Source organism: Brachycentrus maculatus, unplaced genomic scaffold (assembly GCF_059751285.1).
Source record: "Brachycentrus maculatus isolate JH-2025_06_01 unplaced genomic scaffold, ASM5975128v1 h1tg000323l, whole genome shotgun sequence".
In the NCBI taxonomy this organism is placed as follows: domain Eukaryota; kingdom Metazoa; phylum Arthropoda; class Insecta; order Trichoptera; family Brachycentridae; genus Brachycentrus; species Brachycentrus maculatus.
In genome coordinates, this window is record NW_028281072.1 from 343,148 (window position 1) to 359,895 (window position 16,748).

General features: G+C 30.0%; 1 protein-coding gene across 1 annotated transcript in view; it reads left to right on the forward strand.

Annotated features, from left to right (window-relative positions):
* Positions 1-1,118: 1,118 nt before the first annotated feature.
* The window catches only part of LOC148304369 (uncharacterized), a 33,920-nt gene continuing 18,290 nt past the window's right edge, over positions 1,119-16,748 (forward strand). Inside the window, exon 1 of the mRNA XM_088268416.1 lies at positions 1,119-1,337. The gene's annotated coding sequence lies outside the window, so the exon portion shown is untranslated. The remainder of the gene's footprint in view (positions 1,338-16,748) is intronic.

Consider the following 16,748-nt stretch of genomic DNA (forward strand, 5'->3'; position numbering starts at 1 on the left):
ACTTATGCATCGTTCTTTGTTTTACAGAGCAACACGTGTATTTCATATTTTTATTTTCCTCTTTATACCGTAGATGTACCGTAGAAGTGTGTACAGTAAAAATCGATAAAATTATTTTGTCTTTTTTGAAAACGTAGGAAAGGTTTTAGTCAAGCCTTGACCATCTGGCTGCTATTTCAACAAAAACGTGTTTCAACTTCTTAATACTCGTAATCTAATCGAAAGGACAATAATAATAAGAAATAGGACAACAGTACAAATTTATAACATTGTTTTTATGTGGTCTATTAAATATTTATGTATACTATAAACTGATATTGTCCACCTCCGTAGCGTAATCGTCAGCAGGCTCGGCTACCGTTCTGGAGGTCCCGGGATCGATTCCCATATTTTTTAGATATTGCCCCGGACTGGTACCTTAAACGGAGGGCTGATCGCCTTTCCTTCGTGTGTTAACGATCCAAATAACACTGCGTTTATATATATATATATATATATATATATATATATATATATATATATAACTCAGTGCTCTATGCACTGAGTTATGTATATATATATATATATATAAACGGGGTGCGGATAAGGGTTTGAGAGGATAAACTGATATATTTGTATGTTATTTTTTGAAAGTGTAGGAAAGGTTTTGGTCAAGCCTTTACACAATTACAGTAAATACCAAATATGAAAGTCTGTTTTTCTTAAAAATTCTCACTTTTCAATGAAGTTTCAATTATTCAATAATCATAATAATAGAGGGTATGTATGAGGAGATGCATGAATGTAGAAGAGGCACAGAATGTTTGCAAAGACAGAGTGGTGTGGCGTTCGATTCTCTCTGCCTACCCCTGCGGGGAAGCGGCGTGATGGTTAGTTAGTTAGTTAGTTTTTTTTTTAATAGAAGAAATAGGACAATAATGCTAATTCATAATATAAACCAATTATTTTATTATTAACATATTTTTAATGTGCTATATATTAAATAATTATGTTTAATACGAATCAATATAACTTTTGTTTGATTGTAACTGATTGAAATTGAAAGGTTTTGATCAAGCCTTTACCGTCTGACTGCAGTATCAACAAGTATAGTAAATACCAAATATGAACGCGGCTTTATACGCCAACAGTATAAACAACCGCCCATACCGGTATTTCAGTAGAGAAACATAAAGTCACGCACAAACACATCAGTCGACATTCGTCGCGTCAGCTGGTCACTAGTGTTTGCTACAAGTTGTGTTCAGTTGTTTACGTGACTTCCAGCCGGCTTCGTAATCACAATCTTACCGCAAAATCGCCTGCAGAAAGTAAAATTGACAGTAAACAACATACTGGTAAGTAACAAACATAAAAACGAGTTTTTTTTCACAGCAGAATCAAAGACACATGAATAGTTGCATGAAATTTTTTTGTTGTATCTATATGAATGAAACATTTTGAGTGTGTCCAAATACTTTTTCGCAAATCTTTTTGTCAAAGTTATTTTTATATTTTGACATCATATCTTACATATTTTGACAATGATTTTTTTTATTTAATTATTTAATTTACTTTGAAGATTTTTTTACAATTAAATTAATTTTTTAATCATTTCTACTTTTCAGTCTTAAAATTAATTATGCTGTTCTCTCCAATAAAGAGACTAAGCTCTTGTGCTTGGTGAGGGACTTATACTTAGTATTTATTATTTATATATGTGGGTGACATTTTTTGTATTGTGTTTTTACGATTTATATATAGATGAAGAAGAATATGGAAGTCTGGGTATTTACCTGGTTTGTCACCTGCCATAGGCAGGTTAAATATATTTATTACCAACCTGTGACAGGTCATAAGCCCTGTAAATACCCAGACTTCCGTATTCTTCTTCATCTTTATTAAGATGTCAAAATGCAAAAATGTAAATATTCCTTTACTCAAAATCTCCTAAAGTTATTCACCGATTGCTTTGAAGATTTGACACAACGTTGCATTTGAATACGATCATGTTTTTTAATCATAATCACCTTTACTTCATAGGTTAACGATCAAGACAACTCTTATACGATACAGTGCCCTATGCACCATCGGGTGCGGATGAGGGATTGAAGTTAAAGTGCTTTGTATTTTCTTTCTCTTCTATTTGACCAGGCATAGCCACAGCAACGCGTATCCAGGTATAGGACACATGATGCCATACGTTGATTGTTTACGATTATACTCCGAATAATAACCCTGTTGTTACGTCTACTTGAATACCGATTTCAAAACAAGCATGTTTTTTTCGCAATCCTGAGGGTCTATTCGACAAAAATAAATCAACGATTATTTTTTTTAACCGAAGAAAAATACAAAACACCTATACTGCTACTCTTCGATCTTTCATTGAGTGTATTGATCAACAAAATGTGACAATTTAACAAATGTCAAGTGTCAAACTGACGTTTCTTGAGGCCCGATATTCGAGGATATTCGATAGCCCGCAACTGAATTTTCGGAATCAAGAAAAATCATTAAAAGAAATCAAGGAGAATCATTAAGAAATTTCAAAAGAACGGAAATAATAGAGTACCAAATTAATTACTTAAATTTAAGTAAGCTTGGTAAAAACCACTATTTCTTTAAATCTATCGTGTTTCGATGTAGTCCGCATTCGTGAAAATGATTCGGAATGCATCGAAACAAGTGTCACAATAGATTTTAAGAAAAAGTGGTATTTACCAAGTGAAACGTAAATTAATCATATTCAATATTACCACAAAGGGACTGCCGAATCAATCAATGAAAATAAAAATGAAATCAAATTTGTAGCATACTTATCGTCTTCAGGAAATGTCTGCTTTTTTATTTATTAATGAACTGTCAATATTTTGAATGCGTTAAAATCTTTGTGCGCCAATCTAGAATTTGCTCCACTTTTTTATAAGCATTCAGTCATTTACGAGTGATATTAACTCCGCTTTTGGTACGAGTTAATTACGAGCATATCATTATTTTTACTGATATCTGTAACTTCAACATGATATGTAATTTTAATAATTTAATTAAAACAAAGATGAAGAAGAATATGGAAGTCTGGAAAAATTAATGACAAATCGCTCACTCCTTTCAAGAACGTCATAAATAAAAAATCGTCAATTTTCAGTTGTGCATGTTTTTGGAATGCCCAGAAAATGTACTATATCCCAGCAAAAGAGGCATATTTTTAACTTAATATTTACCCGCCACAGGGCAGAAAATGTTTTGCATTTTGAGGAAAAGGTATTGTTTAATTATTTTTTTTTAAATACATTAAATATTTTTCAAATGGAGAAAAAACATTAAGGTTTTACCTAAAAATATGTGTTGCACAGTAAAAAGTTCAATAAGTGGCTTGATATTTATTTTTAAAACATTGTGTTATTTTCTTAAACTTTAAAAACGTTCTCCTGAAAAATCAAGTTTTTTGATTAATGACGTTCTTGAAAGGAGTGAGCGAAATGAAAAATAACTTCTTTAATTGGAGATAATCCAGATTTGTGAAAAAGTATTTGGACACACTCAAAATGTTGTAATTAAAACAATATTATTGTACATACCTACTATCTAATAGAATGGTTCAAATTCATTGATTACGTACTAAAATATTGTAGGTACTATATATACCAAGTATTAAAGCCTTTGAAATCCGGCTGAAAAAAATCATTAAACTGAGAACTGTGTTTAAAACGAGATTTGAGAAAAACCGGTATGATTCAGTTATATAAAAAATATTTGCCAAGTCAAGTTGATAGCGATGTTATCAAATGTTGTTTAACGAACTCTGTTACCATATATTTAGTTAAAGAATCACTTCCATTATGATATTTTTTGTTGTCATTCAACTTTATGACACTCACTTTTTTTTTTTAATTTATCATCTATTGCAATAATATCTTAAGTAAATATTTAAAATACACTCAAGCAAAATAAATAAGGCGGAGTGATGTGAATACATGTTTGGTTTGTATAATTTGTTAGTGTTAGAAGGTAATTTTAGGATCAATTAAAGGAAAAAAGCCTAGCAGCGAAAACAAAACGACTTAAAGTATACATATATAAAAAATAAAAAAATCTCTGCAAAATAAAAGTTTTCTTAAACCAATCAAAGATGGCTCTAGTCAACCACACATAGAGAGTCATGAGGTTTATGATATAATTTTTTGACATCTCATCAAAGATGAAGAAGAATATGGAAGTCTGGGCATTTACGGGGCTGACGACCGTCATAGGCTGGTTTAAGTGATCACTTTACACACGTGTAACATTCACCAATTCTACCCATTATTGACAACCACACTACTCAAATTCTTGGAAGTTCTATATATATGAACCAATTTAGAAACCTTGTTCTTGAATCACTAGAACTTCACTAGAGACATCTAATGGTGAGATGTAAAGAAGCTTTTTATTAAGCAGAAACTCTTATACTATGTATTTGGACACACTCAAAATGTTGTAGGTTTATGATATATGTAGGAGTTTCAAAAATGTATGTAGTGCGATGTAATCATGAATAGAAAAGTAAATGTTGCACGTGTGTCAAGAGTCTATGACAGGTTGTTAGCCCCATAAATTCCTAGACTTCCATATCCTTTTTCATCTATGTTGAGATGTCAAAATTTAAACATAAAAAACATCCCCTATATAAATGCAGTCGTATGTTAGTAAAATCAAATTTAGTATTGACCGTTTTTTATTAAATGTAAGTAGCGTTTGTTAGCATATTTCAAATATTTACCATGCCAAACGCCTACATAAGTATCTCGCCTTAAAAACGTATACTTTCCTTAAATATTTCGGTAGTCACATTGTGGTAATATCTGTCCATTTTTAATTTAAGTTTTACACGGTTAATACCACTATTTCTGTAAATATGAAGTGATATTTACCAATTAAAAGTTGATTTAAAAATGCGCATAATTTATTCAGGAATTTACCGATCGCAAACGCATATTTGAAAGAAGAGACAATAGTAATAAATTCAATTGGACATTTTTTTAATTCTTAATACTTGAATTACCAAAATCGGAAAATCCTAAATAACTCTTATCACTCCATAATATATATTGATATTTCCGTGACGGATCGCTGTGGATTAAAAAAGATAATCCAATAGTAAATAAAATATATCTTTTGGGTTTACACGAATTGAAACTAGAATTTCCCCTTACATCATGTCATTGACTTGACTCGCTGATACACTAGAACCGAAATGAACTAACTATTAGCTAAAGTTATTGACAATGTCATAGATTGCTCATTTTTATATACCTTATGGCAGCTATTGGCAAACTTACTAGCCAAAGATCCAAATACGCACAACGATTTTTAAAAATCTTGAGAGCCAAATCTGTTTGATTTTCTAGTACATATTAAATTTAATTTTAGAGCTTTATTAAAATACGGTTAAATTAAATAAAACTTGATTTTTATTGCACGTTTAACCTCGGCTCGTAACGCATGTCTGTATTGAAAACCATAGTGCATGTTGGTCTTCGGGTCGACCAAAAATCGCATGTGTTAGACATTTTGTGTAGTTTTGAGTGTGTAAATGGTGCTATGGTGGTGAAGGGTAGTATTGTTTGCATGCTGTGTTAGTGATTGTCCTGACGAAGAGACGGGTACGTCTCGAAACCGGTAGACGTAAAAATCTCGGTGAGTGGTTATGTACTAATTTTATTAACATTTTTGTAAAAAAATAAATAATTAAAAACTTGATTTTTTACTTGAGGATTTTATTCACTGATACAAGTTTTCTGAATGTAAGAATACCAAATGTAAAATGCATACCAAGTGCTACCAAAATTCATTTTTGAATAGAGCCTGCGATATGTGCAATGAAATGCTTAATCAAATGGAAATCAATAATATTTCCTTTAAAATGTTTAAGAGCAATTTTATTGATATCTATTTGATTAAGAAATGTTAGTTTTAATATTATATACATAGTTATACTTACGCACAAGACAGTTTTTTACATTATTTTTAAGTGAAAACCTGTGATTTAATTTTTGTTCTAAATATTCTGTTGGTTTTCCAATAAGTAAATAAGGTATCTACTCAAGGACGCCACTTATTGCGATTAACATCCTTGCATATCCTTTGAATGTTTGATTGTCATGTTTAAATGTCGTTAATTTTAGCACGTTTTGAATTCTCATCAATAGGAAGATTTCACAGTTTGCGTTTAATAATGTTCATGCTGATCTTATATTGTTGTTTTTCTTATAAAATTAAACACTTGTTATTTTTACCATTTGAGTATTTTTTGACGACTAGTTGCCATAAAAAAAGCTTAGCTAAGCTTCCATCTTCAGGTCTAAATGTAAATTAAAAAGTTTTATAATTGAAATGTGACCTTGTTTTAAAATCACTTTAAGTATTTTATTGTAACTTTATTATAATTTCAACCGGTTTTAGTATTAATCAATCTTGATAAAGAAGCGGTTAGCTTCGAAACTGGATGACATTATGATTAAGTTATAATAAAATATTAAAAGTGATTTTAAAACAAAGTAACATTTTTATTATAAAATGGAAAATCACAAAGTTAGTGTTTCTAATATAAATTATGAAAAGTTTTAGTTTACAATTAGACCTGAAAATAGAAGCTTGTGTTCTGAAACTAGTCGTCATAAATAAACTCAAGTGGTAAAAAACAAATGTGTTCTTTAATAATATCATCATGTCTTACCACAAAGAAAATGCTGAAGCAATAAATAAAAAATATTGTTTTTCTTTTGAGATGCTCTGCCTGACGCGCTAAATCTGTCTTAACATTTTTTTAAAGATTTTTTGTCGTTCAAAATTGTACCAACCAATAACAACTTATTACCAAGCAGAACTCGTGATACGAAGTTATTTTTTCTTTCTTTAATCTTTATTTGTACCCAATGGTGCATATGGTACTGCATCGCGTAGAAACAGTGTAATAAAGTAAGAATAGTACTCTCTTGTCTTTTAATATTTATATATATATATATATATATATTTATATATATATATATATATATATATATATATATATATATATACATATATATATATATATATATATATATATATATATATATATATATATATATATATATATATATATATATATATATATATATATATATATATTTATACATGTATATATATTGTATATATATATATATATATATATATATATATATATACTACTATATATATATATATATATATATATATATATATATATATATATATATATATATATATATATATATTATACATATATATATATTGTATATATATATATATATATATATATATATATATATATATATATATATATATACATATATATATATATATATATATATATATATATATATATATATATATATATTAATTGTAAAATTAATGCAGATAAATGGGCTGCAAAACGTTGTACGAATATTGAAATTAGAAAAAATGCAAGACTGAGATAAGCATTATTGATAAAATTAAGAATAAGTGTTGAAATTGTTTGGATATGTGAAATAAAATGAAAGAAAAAGGAGTAGTTAAAAAACATTAAAAAAATATATGAGGCGAATATAGTTGAAAATATAACCAGAGGAAAACTGATGAAAATTTGGTATTATCAAGCATTTCAAATACTTTTAAAGTGTTTAAATCAGGAGTCGGAATAATCGGCGGGTATGCAGGAGGAGATGCATTTATGCATTTAAGAGGCGAAGATTGCTTTCAAACACAGATGGTGTGTCGTCATATTCTCTCTGCCTATCCCTGGGGAAGTGGCGAGATGGTTAGTTAGTTAGGTAATTGAATTTAACGAATGTCGAAGTTGTCATGAAACATCTATATTGGCCAGGTATAATCGAGTTGGTGACCGAATTCGATTACCGTACAAAGTTCACAATGCCTTATCGATCGCCTTTTGTCGTTCTGTCCGAATAATTTATCGAATGGTGGGCAGACGTGGTTATTTGCCAATACTCCATTATGATTGGCTGATATAGGAGGCTTTGCCGGTGCTTAAATGTTCGCTAATATTGTTTCTTTCTACATTAAGTACACCTCGACAAACTTACAAGCAGAACGCTAAAAAATGAAACTAACTTAAAAAATATTTTGCATTTCATAACAAAATATATATACAAGTACAAAAAATATAAAATATAAATACAAAAAAAGATCTCATAGAGGCATGGCTTGTGTGTGAGTAAACATTATATTTAGGTCATAGTAAAAGGCACTGACAAGATTATAATAGATATTATAAGAAGTAAAATAAGACTAAAAGTGTTAATATAATATAATATAATAAACTACAAATACTTGACTTTAACTAAAAACAAACAAAAAAAACAAAAAAAAGTAAAAAAGATGTAAAAGAAAAAAGTTAGCAAACATGTACTACACGAGTGATACGTCTAAAAGAAAAAGGAACTTTAGTCCATTTTTTTAAATAAATAATTTAAGCAATTTAAACTATTTAAGCTGATTAATTTTAATTTGAAGGCCCAATTATCGATACATCGCAACTTAATTTTGATTAAACCTAGGAAACGTTTGACGTAATTGATTTTTTTTCTTAAAACTTTTATTTTCTTTTAAATTTTTATTTTCGAAATAAATATACTGTTTTGAAAAAAAAAGAGTTATTGGAAAGTACGGAGTAAAATTATACAATAAACACCATAGTAATCAAACTATTGATACAGAAATTAAGAATGTATTTGTTAATTGTGTACATTTTTATTTATATATTTTTTTTTTTTAAATATTTGTATCCAATTATTTACAAAAATACTTCAATTTCACATTATTTCAGTGAGCCTAAGCGGCTCATTATTAGAAATAGGTGTCAAATTTTGGTGGAGTGGCCTCGAACCGAGAAACTCTGACTCAAGAGTCCGCGACACTAACCACGGGACCACAACCCGACACTTTTTTGCTATAAGTACAAAATTAATTGTTGTTTAAGGTAAGTCTTTTAAAAATTTGTTAGTAAAAAAATACATGTATATTTTTTCTATATATATTCTAAAGAACAAAAAAATCCAATATATATTATTTAAAAAAATTGGGCGTGAAGTGACGATCAGCTCTTAGTTCAGCCGGCCGCTAACTGATTTTTTTACAATAAATAATGGAATTTAATTTATTTAATATATAAATATAAATATATGTATATATATATATATATATATATATATATATATATATATATATATATATATATATATATATATATATATATATATATATATATATATATATATATATATATATATATATATATATATATATATATATATATATTTATATATATATATATATTTATATATAATATATATATATATATATATATATATATATATATATATATGTATATATATATATATATATATATATATATATATATATATATATATATATATATATATATATATATATATATATATATATATTAAAAGTCAAGAGAGTACTATTCTTACTTTATTACACTGTTTCTACGCGATGCAGTACCATATGCACCATTGGGTACGAAAGAAGATTAAAGAAAAAATAAATAAATACGTATCACGAGTTCTGCTTGGCAATAAGTCAATTTCCAAAAAGTTTTGTTTTTAATTATATACAATAAATAAAATATCATGGTAATTAATGAAGACACAATACGTCGACCTAAATTGACGATATTTTAATTCCTCTATCAAGTTTCCTTGTTTTGTTTATACCGTACTGTAATATGGCTTCAGATTTAACTAAATTTACATACTTTAGGCAATTAGTACGATATAAATACGATGTACACCAAGGGTGGCCAACCGGGGGCCCGCGGGCCGCATGCGGCCCGCCGGGTGTCTACATTTGGCCCGCGGAGCAAATATACACACATTGTATGCTTTAAATAATAAAATAAATTTCTATTAGCGGCCCGGTAAGAAATCTCATTTCTATATTTTATTTCATCATACACATAATAACAAATAACAATAATGTGCTTGAGTTTTCTTATACCAAGGGCACATTTTACAATTTTTATAAAATTACACGAAAGAAAATTGTTTATGATATGCAATCAAATACGACATGGCCGATGATGCAATCTTTTTCAGATAAACCATCTTTCATTATCCATATACGAATTCCTCTTCTCTGTCTTAGTCCTCATTACTGAAGGTTGTGATCCTTGTTGAAGCAATGACTCTTCTCCAGTTATCCCTTGACTGCGCTGCACGTAGCGCTCCAACCACAGAGGTGCCTGATCTTCCTTCCCCTCTCTTCCCTTCCAGGTTACCGATCACAACTAGTCGTTCCAGGCTATCTTCGTTGCCACGCCCAACGTGTCCAAAGAACTGGAGAATCCATCATGAACAGACATTGGCCAGAGTCAAGCCATCCAAGTTTCAACTATTAGCGTTATAATATTCTTCAAACCCTTATCCGCACCCCAATGGTGCCTAGGGCACCGGATCACATAAATGCAGTGTTATCTTTATTGTTAACATACGAAGGAAAGGTGATCAGCCCTCCGCTTCACGTACCAGTCCAGGGTAATATTGAATAAATATTACAGTGAAAAAATCACATCTATTTGACCCCTCTTGGAAATCGAACCCGGGACCTCCAGATCGGTAGCCGAGCGTGCTGACCATTACAGGCGGATAAAATTTTAGATAAAAGTTATCAGCGAACCAGCAAAAAATCTTTTTTTGGACAAAAAAAAACGATCAAACAGAATCGCATGTCATGTTTGTAAGGTATATTTAGCTATAAATCTCCTGTATCAATTCTCTTTGCCTCGGTTACACACATTTCATTGTGTTTGCGTGCATTGAATTTAAGTACCTACAATATTTTTTTTTCAATATGACACGTCTCACACATTTCATTCCACAATGATTTTGAAGAAATAAAAATAAATAAGATCATTGAAACTAGAATGCAATAGAAAAAAAATCTAAGAAGCTCGCTATCCACCAAGACCAATGTTTAACATTATTTCTATATGTTACTTTAAACAGATGGCGCTGCATTACGGTCAAAAAAGCTGTTTCTAAACATGTTTTTACCTTTCACAAGTATATGTATATATATATATATATATATATATATATATATATATATATATTTGTATATATATATATATATATATGTGTGTGTGTGTGTGTGTGTGTGTGTGTGTGTGTATGTGTGTGTGTGTTTAAAATTGTTAAAGAAAACACTTGGAAGCTAAGATTTCATCCTCAGGTCTAAATGTAAACTAAAACATAATTAACAATAAACTGTTCTTTAAATAAGGAGAGGGATAAGTTCCAAAACTAGTAGTCATAAATAAACTTAAGTGGTATAAAAACAAGTGCTTTCTTTAATAATTTTTAACGTGTAAAGTAAATGTCGAAACAATAAATAAAATATGTGTGTGTGTATGTGTACGCAGCGTTCGTTATGCGAGGAATCACTGTACATATTATGATTATTTTTCCTTGATACTGTATCATTAATATGAATATCACATCAATATAATCTGGTTTGTGGTGCTCGTCGAATCTGTCCAGGATTTGATTCCTCACTAAATGTGAGTGACAAAATTATCTATTCAATTATATTACATATAGTATCACGAGGCAGAAAAATCTAGTAACATACATTTGCTGATACATTAATGGCGTTCAAAGTTCATGCAACTATCATCACGGAGGTGTTAATTTGTACCATGTTATGCAAAAAATCGTTGTTCTGTGTGAAATCACAATACAATGTAACAATGTATTGAACTGAATTTTTTGTATGTGTATATTCATCATGGGATTCGTATACCTTAGCAGTTTACAATTTATGTAAACTTTGTACAATTACAAACAACCCCTATCTATTTATTTATATAAACTTCATGTTCTTCAGAAAAGTAATAAGTACATCGGCGGGCTTATTGCTAAAGGCAATATCTTCCATCCGACCAAAAAAAGACTAGTGATTTTGATCAAAACGTTTGATACCATATATAACTGTTTGCAATCAGAGGGTAGATTGTACTTGAACATTTAAAAAAACATCAATTGAAAATTGATTATACATAAGGAAGGTAGAGGAAAAAGAGGGTTTAGGGAAGGAGGTAGAGGGAAAAACTAAGGGAGGGGGTTTGATGGACAGTTAGGGTTCTAATGATAGATAGTTATGTCTCAGACGTTTCTTAAAAGTTAGCAGAGAAGGTGCATTTGTTTACAAGGAGAGGTAATTCATTCCATAGTCTGCCGCTTGGACAGAGAAGGAATTACTGAAGAATGATGTGTTTTGGCGAGGAATGGAAAGTGTTCTTTCTTGGGAAGAACTAAGTGACTTCTGATATACAACATTTATATATAATAATAGTTATTAGATATAATACTTGTTGACAAATCTGGATTATCTCTAATTAGGAGTTACTTGAGTAGTGTGGTTGTGGTTGAATATGTATGTAATTGTTATTTCTGTGAAAATGAGGAAAACTTAAGGAGGATCAGGTAAGGAGTTGAAGGGGAGAGGTAGTTTTTTGTTATTATACCGTGTAGAGTGTAGAGTTCACATATTCTTGCCCACGCACGACGTTTCGGAACTCGTTAAAGACTTTCATCTTCCGAGCTAGGATTAAAAATATAGGAAGATAATATAATATGGTGATTAAAATCAATACACATACTCGCTCGTATTTTGCTCAGACTCGGCGTTAATATTATAATACAGCGGAACCTCTCATAACGAGCATAATTCGTTTAGCGAAACACTCGTTAAGCGAAATATACTCGCTAAGCGAAGTCCCGGGTCATACGTTAATGTCGTGAAAAGTGACTTTTAATTTATATATTTATTTACGGCATTACTGCCTTTTACTTAACTTTCTGTAACTCATTATGAGAAATGTCGCTCGTTAAGGGAGCAACTTTTTCATTTTCTTTACTCGTTTTCCAATCTACTAGAGATTTCACCGTATTTTGATATTATTATATATAGGGTCCGCCATCTAAAGTTTTTTTTTTCAACTAGTGTTTATTTCGTGAATGGTAACATTTAGCTCATGTTTGATTTGACAGATAATTAGTTTTATCCTTCCGCTAAGCGAATATGGTTGTGTATACGCTTGAACAACGCTGGGAAATATTGCGACATTACTTTGAAAATCATGGTAATGTTGCAGAATGTGTGCGAAAATTGCGTACGGTTTTTGGAAGAAGAGAAGCACCGTCAGCTCCGTATGTTCGTTATCTTGTGAAAAAAGTGAAAGAAACTGGCATCCTCATCGATAAACCAAAGCGTGAAAAGCCAAAAACAGTGCGTACACCCGAGAATATCGATGTTGTGGCAGAAAGTGTGCGTGAAGCGCCATCAACATCAATTCACCGTCGTTCTCAACAATTGAACATTTCGGAGACATCATTGAGACGAATTTTGCATAAAGACCTTGGTATGACGCCATACAAAGTCCAATTGGTTCAGGAGTTGAAGCCAACTGACCATCCAATGCGTTTTCGCTTCGCTGAGTGGGCCTGCGATCGACTTACAGAAGATGCCGATTTTGCCAAAAAAATCATCTTTTCGGATGAAGCTCATTTTGATCTTGGCGGGTATGTAAACAAGCAAAATTGTCGTATTTGGGGCACAGAAAACCCGCACGCATACATTGAAAAGCCGGTACACCCAAAACGAGTCACTGTTTGGTGCGGATTTTGGTCCAGAGGCATAATTGGGCCATTTTTCTTTGAAAATGAGCAAGGAGTGGCCGTTACAGTCAATGGCGATCGTTATCGGGCCATGTTGAACGGATTTTTGTTCACAAAAATTGAAGAGGAGGATATTGGCAACATTTGGTTTCAACAGGACGGCGCTACGTGCCACACAGCCGAAGCTACACTCGATGTTTTGCGCCCTGTTTTAAAAAAAAAAAAGTTATTTGGCGGACCCTTTAGCTATAATAACAAACTCTTCATCATTTATCAATGCCAAGTATTTTGAAAAATTTCCATTACATACAATAATCAACGCTAGGTCTTTGAATATAAGTACAATTTAATGAAATAATCAAGGTTATGCAAAAAAAACATTGTTACGTAATAGCATTGTATACAGAAACAATCAAGTAATAACTTTACGCAACTCTAAGAGTAATTTTTCAGTATGGCAACACTGTGTTTTAATACTTTGTTCTGTATTTAAATTTCTACATTTAATTTATTTTCTTGATGGTTTAATCGGTTTTCCCTCCATTTTGACTGTCAAATCATAGTGAAACGCTAATTTGACTGTTAAAACGTAAATAGAATTTAAAAAAAATTCAATAATTAATTTGTTTCCTTGATTATTCAATTGAATTTCTCTCCATTTTTTTTTATTTCAATTTACCATTACCCTTCTTCACTACACGACATTCGACTGTTGAAATGTGCTAGAAAACTCAAAATGTTTGTTTAACAATATCTTGAGTGTGTTCAAATTTTTGTCACAAATTGAGAGTTTATCTCCGTTTAGAAACAGCTTTGCCCAAGTTTCACGACGAAACATCTATAATATTTATCTATGGATTTAGAAAGGTTTAAAAAAATGCTCCTTTTGCATATTTTTGGATGAAATATTAATGCGCGAATGGAAGACTTGCTTTGGTTAGCATTATTTCAAATAATCATCATTACTGCTGTCTACTGAATATGCATGGATGAGCTAACGATTCTACCTGTATTTGTAGCTACAGCGTGATTAATGATGCTGTTTGGCATAAAAGTAATGATAGTAACTTCGTACAATATTGTAATTACCTATCATTGAGATCATTTTGCACATCACTGTTAAACTTTGAAAAATACACACAAAACATCGTGTATTATGTATTAACTTTATATTTACTCGTATGCATGATGGCTGTGATTTTAAAATAATAATTGTATACCTCCTTTGCTTTGTTAGACTTCCTATGATTAGAGCGGAAAAAAATGTGAATTAGGTTGTGCTAACATCGTGATGAGCGATTTATTTTTTGCCGCGCAAATTAAAACTACATCAAAACGTAATGGTTATCCGAAAAAATAATTCAGATACCTTATTATAAACCGATTTTGTCATAAAAACTGATTTTGTATCTTATGTTTATATTACTATTCTTCTTCTTCTTTTGGCCCTTATCCGAATCCAAATAGTGACCGCAAAGAATCGATGCGGTGTTAACGCGATTCGGATTTTATGAATACAGGGCGTTTAGTCCTACACTCCACATTCATGGATATAAAAAACTGGTGGCTTGGTGGGTCTCGCAAAAAATGTATATATTTGTATATTTACGTTTATATTTTTTAGCAACAAAAAAAGAGCTATTTATTATTGAATGACGGAGGTGGTTAGATATGAAATAGATCGTATCATTCAGCCTTGTCATCCATGATTGCATGACAAATCACTCATCATTAATTTTATTTTTTTTTAATGTTAAATGTGCCCTCGACACGGGAAATCCCAGTGAAGACACATTTTTGTAAATTTGAAATTTTATCACAAAGACATAAGTATATGATGAAAAATAAAATTAATCCATTTGATGGAATGTGGGTGATGTTAGTGAAGGAGCTTATATTCGTACTAGCTTGTGGGAGTTGAATACTGCTTATATGTACGAATTTCTGGAGGAAAATTATTAACATATATTTATTATAAGGCTTACCATGATTTCGATAATCTTAACGTAAAAATTAATCTGAAGATTATAGAAATTAGGATTATAAAATATTTTTATGCCATTTCAATCAAGCCGTATGATATATCTCTATGATCTTTTGCTTCACTATCTATATGGCATATGCTGATTTTTACTTTAAAACTGACATTATTTAAAGTAAAATCTGAAACATAACACACATTCGCAATCAGTGACCCATGGACTCTATCTATTTAATGGTTTTTTTCAGTAAGAAATAAGTCTTACAAATCAAAAACACACACACACACACATATATATATATATATATATATATATATATATATATATATATATATATATATATATATATATATATATATATATATATATATATATATATATATATATATATATATATATATATATATATATATATATATATATATATATATATATATATATATATATATATATACATATACATATATATATATATATATATATATATATATATATATATATATATATATATATATATATATATATACATATACATATATATATATATATATATATATATATATATATATATATATATATATATATATATATATATATATATATATATATATATATATATATGTATAAAAACATATATACATATATATGTCCGCCACCGTAGGTAGTGGTTAGCATGCTCGGCTACCGTTCTGGGGGTCCCGGGTTCGATTCCAAAGGGGAGTCAAATAAATATAAGTGATCTTTTCACTCTAATATTTATTCAATATTCCACTGGACTTGTACCTGAAGCTGAGGGGTGATCACCTTTCCTTCATGTGATAACGATCAATAAACACTGTGTTTATATTATGATGCACTACCCTTTGCATAATTGGTTTCATGATTTGAAGAAACGATAGTATTTATCAAGTAAAACTTCAATTAAAAATGGATAGATATCAGCACTAAGTGACTGCCGAATAAATTAATGAAACCTAGTAATATTTCCTGGAATTAGTAATATTTCTGAAATCTGTCTAGAAATCTTTCTAGAAATCTGACTAGTATAAAAGATAATGAATACGAATAAAGTTTAAAATGTTGCATT